Genomic DNA, 4,827 nt, shown 5'->3' on the forward strand with positions numbered 1-4,827 from the left:
ACAAAAATTGAACATCGCGCTGCTTAAAATTTTTGATCTGGTACCCTTTTTACACATGTTCCTTACTACACACCTGCAACTGTAACCAGTCGAAAATATTATTCTTTAAACACAAGAGGGCGGTGTTTCACAACTATGACAAAAACATTACTTTTTTTTATCATTACACGTGATGTTAGCCAGTTGAACTTTACAAAGTCAAAACAGGCATGTTTTCTATCATGATTTCTGTTGATATTTTTGTCTCGGTAAACCAACAATTAGACTATGATAATACTTATAATGAGTAACATGTTGCTGGATATTTGAGTAAAAAAACTATAAAATGGTTTTATGAACAAGTAGGTCTACTAACTGCTATAATTCCCAGACTGTAGTACCTTGCCTATTGTACACAAAAACACGGCGGAGTCAGGGAACCCAACCAAAAATAATAGTCGTTCAAAAAATAGGCCCGGACAATTAAAAACTTTCAGCAATGCTCTGGAATAACTCTGGAACTAAAAATGCCAGAGAGAACCAGTTTGAACCTTAGTCATCCTGGCATGTCCCGGCATCCATTTTTTAAAAGTTTAGGACGACTTGCACACTTCTTGATAGAAAAATGCTCAAGTAAGCGGGGTTGCTCAGAAACGATTTCAACAACCTCCACTATGGGAGTTTTGTGCACAGAGCTGTCGGAGAAAAAACAAGATGTACAATGGGTAATTTCGAACCCAGTATCGTGCTCAATCTTCAAAATCGTACCACCACATGATTGCCATGTTCAAGGCTTTCCTCTCGTATAAAACTTAATGCTCTGACGATTTTTAAGGCGGGGCTAGATGCGACGGCGTGAGCAGCCACCCATTAGAAATTGACGTACACTGTGCGTGTATACAATGTGCACAAACACACGGCGCAGTCAGGGAACCCAACCAAAAATAATAGTCATTCAAAAAATAGGCCCGGACAATTAAAAACTTTCAGCAATGCTCTGGAATAACTCTGGAACTAAAAATGCCAGAGAGATGCAGTTTGTACCTTAGTCATCCTGGCATGTCCCGGCATCCATTTTGTTAAGGTTTAGGGCGACTTGCACACTTCTTGATAGAAAAAAGCTCAAGTAAGCGGGGTTGCTCAGAAACGATTTCAACAACCTCCACTATGGGAGTTTTGTGCACAGAGCTGTCGGAGAAAAAAACAAGATGTACAATGGGTAATTTCGATCCCAGTATCGTGCTCAATCTTCAAAGTTTTATCACCACAGGATTGCTATGTTCAAGGGCTTTCCTCTCGTACAAAACTTAATGCTCTGACGATTTTTAAGGCGGGGCTAGATGCGACGGCGTGAGCAGCCACCCATTAGAAATTGACGTACACTGTGCGTGTATACAATGTACACAAACACACGGCGCAGTCAGGGAACCCAACCAAAAATAATAGTCATTCAAAAAATAGGCCCGGACAATTACAAAGTTTCAGCAATGCTCTGGAATAACTCTGGAACTAAAAATGCCAGAGAGCTGCAGTTTGAACCTTAGTCATCCTGGCATGTCCCGGCATCCATTTTTTAAAAGTTTAGGGCGACTTGCACACTTCTTGATAGAAAAAAAGCTCAAGTAAGCGGGGTTGCTCAGAAACGATTTCAACAACCTCCACTATGGGAGTTTTGTGCAGAGAGCTGTCGGAGAAAAAAACAAGATGTACAATGGGTAATTTCGAACCCAGTATCGTGCTCAATCTTCAAAATCGTACCACCACATGATTGCCATGTTCAAGGCTTTCCTCTCGTATAAAACTTAATGCTCTGACGATTTTTAAGGCGGGGCTAGATGCGACGGCGTGAGCAGCCACCCATTAGAAATTGACGTACACTGTGCGTGTATACAATGTGCACAAACACACGGCGCAGTCAGGGAACCCAACCAAAAATAATAGTCATTCAAAAAATAGGCCCGGACAATTAAAAACTTTCAGCAATGCTCTGGAATAACTCTGGAACTAAAAATGCCAGAGAGATGCAGTTTGTACCTTAGTCATCCTGGCATGTCCCGGCATCCATTTTGTTAAGGTTTAGGGCGACTTGCACACTTCTTGATAGAAAAAAGCTCAAGTAAGCGGGGTTGCTCAGAAACGATTTCAACAACCTCCACTATGGGAGTTTTGTGCACAGAGCTGTCGGAGAAAAAAACAAGATGTACAATGGGTAATTTCGATCCCAGTATCGTGCTCAATCTTCAAAGTTTTATCACCACAGGATTGCTATGTTGAAGGGCTTTCCTCTCGTACAAAACTTAATGCTCTGACGATTTTTAAGGCGGGGCTAGATGCGACGGCGTGAGCAGCCACCCATTAGAAATTGACGTACACTGTGCGTGTATACAATGTACACAAACACACGGCGCAGTCAGGGAACCCAACCAAAAATAATAGTCATTCAAAAAATAGGCCCGGACAATTACAAAGTTTCAGCAATGCTCTGGAATAACTCTGGAACTAAAAATGCCAGAGAGCTGCAGTTTGAACCTTAGTCATCCTGGCATGTCCCGGCATCCATTTTTTAAAAGTTTAGGGCGACTTGCACACTTCTTGATAGAAAAAAAGCTCAAGTAAGCGGGGTTGCTCAGAAACGATTTCAACAACCTCCACTATGGGAGTTTTGTGCAGAGAGCTGTCGGAGAAAAAAACAAGATGTACAATGGGTAATTTCGATCCCAGTATCGTGCTCAATCTTCAAAATTTTACCACCACAGGATTGCCATGTTCAAGGGCTTTCCTCTCGTACAAAACTTAATGCTCTGACGATTTTTAAGGCGGGGCTAGATGCGACAGCGTGAGCAGCCACCCATTAGAAATTGACGTACACTGTGCGTGTATACAATGTACACAAACACACGGCGCAGTCAGGGAACCCAACCAAAAATAATAGTCATTCAAAAAATAGGCCCGGACAATTAAAAACTTTCAGCAATGCTCTGGAATAACTCTGGAACTAAAAAATGCCAGAGAGGTGCAGTTTGTACCTTAGTCATCCTGGCATGTCCCTGCATCCATTTTTTAAATGTTTAGGGCGACTTGCACACTTCTTGATAGAAAAAAGCTCAAGTAAGCGGGGTTGCTCAGAAACGATTTCAACAACCTCCACTATGGGAGTTTTGTGCACAGACCTGTCGGAGAGAAAAACAAAATGTACAATGGGTAATTTCGATCCCAGTATCGTGCTCAATCTTCAAAATTTTACCACCACAGGATTGCCATATTCAAGGGCTTTCCTCTCGTATAAAAACTTAATGATCTGGCGATTTTTAAGGCGGGGCTAGATGCGACGGCGTGAGCAGACACCCCTTAGAAATTGACGTACACTGTGCGTGTGTACAATGTACACAAACACACGGCGCAGTCAGGGAACCCAACCAAAAATAAAAGTCATTCAAAAAATAGGCCCATATTGAAGGGCTTTCATCTCGTATCAAACTTAATGCTCTGACGATTTTTAAGGCGGGGCTAGATGCAACGGCGTGAGCAGGCACCCATTAGAAATTAATGTACACTGTGCGTGTATACAATGTACACAAACACACGGCGCAGTCAGGGAACCCAACCAAAAATAATAGTCATTCAAAAAATAGGCCCGGACAATTACAAACTTTCAGGAATGCTCTGCAATAACTCTGGAACTAAAAATGCCAGAGAGATGCAGTTTGTACCTTAGTCATCCTGGCATGTCCCGGCATCCATTTTTTTTTAAAGTTTAGGGCGACTTGCACACTTCTTGATAGAAAAAAGCTCAAGTAAGCGGGGTTGCTCAGAAACGATTTCAACAACCTCCACTATGGGAGTTTTGTGCACAGAGCTGTCGGAGAGAAAAACAAAATGTACAATGGGTAATTTCGATCCCAGTATCGTGCTCAATCTTCAAAATTTTACCACCACAGGATTGCCATATTCAAGGGCTTTCCTCTCGTATAAAAACTTAATGATCTGGCGATTTTTAAGGCGGGGCTAGATGCGACGGCGTGAGCAGACACCCCTTAGAAATTGACGTACACTGTGCGTGTGTACAATGTACACAAACACACGGCGCAGTCAGGGAACCCAACCAAAAATAATAGTCATTCAAAAAATAGGCCCGGACAATTAAAAACTTTCAGCAATGCTCTGGAATAACTCTGGAACTAAAAATGCCAGAGAGGTGCAGTTTGTACCTTAGTCATCCTGGCATGTCCCTGCATCCATTTTTTAAAAGTTTAGGGCGACTTGCACACTTCTTGATAGAAAAAAGCTCAAGTAAGCGGGGTTGCTCAGAAACGATTTCAACAACATCCACTATGGGAGTTTTGTGCACAGACCTGTCGGAGAGAAAAACAAAATGTACAATGGGTAATTTCGATCCCAGTATCGTGCTCAATCTTCAAAATTTTACCACCACAGGATTGCCATATTCAAGGGCTTTCCTCTCGTATAAAAACTTAATGATCTGGCGATTTTTAAGGCGGGGCTAGATGCGACGGCGTGAGCAGACACCCATTAGAAATTGACGTACACTGTGCGTGTGTACAATGTACACAAACACACGGCGCAGTCAGGGAACCCAACCAAAAATAAAAGTCATTCAAAAAATAGGCCCGGACAATTAAAAACTTTCAGCATTGGTCTGGAATAACTCTGGAATTAAAAATGCTAGAGAGATGCAGTTTGTACCTTAGTCAACCTGATATGTCCCTGCATCCATTTTTTAAAGGTTTACGGCGACTTGCACATTTCTTGATAGAAAAAAGCTCAGGTAAGCGGGGTTGCTCAGAAACGATTTCAACAACCTCCACTATGGGAGTTCTGTGCACAGAG

Source organism: Asterias amurensis, chromosome 10, assembly GCF_032118995.1.
Source record: "Asterias amurensis chromosome 10, ASM3211899v1".
In the NCBI taxonomy this organism is placed as follows: domain Eukaryota; kingdom Metazoa; phylum Echinodermata; class Asteroidea; order Forcipulatida; family Asteriidae; genus Asterias; species Asterias amurensis.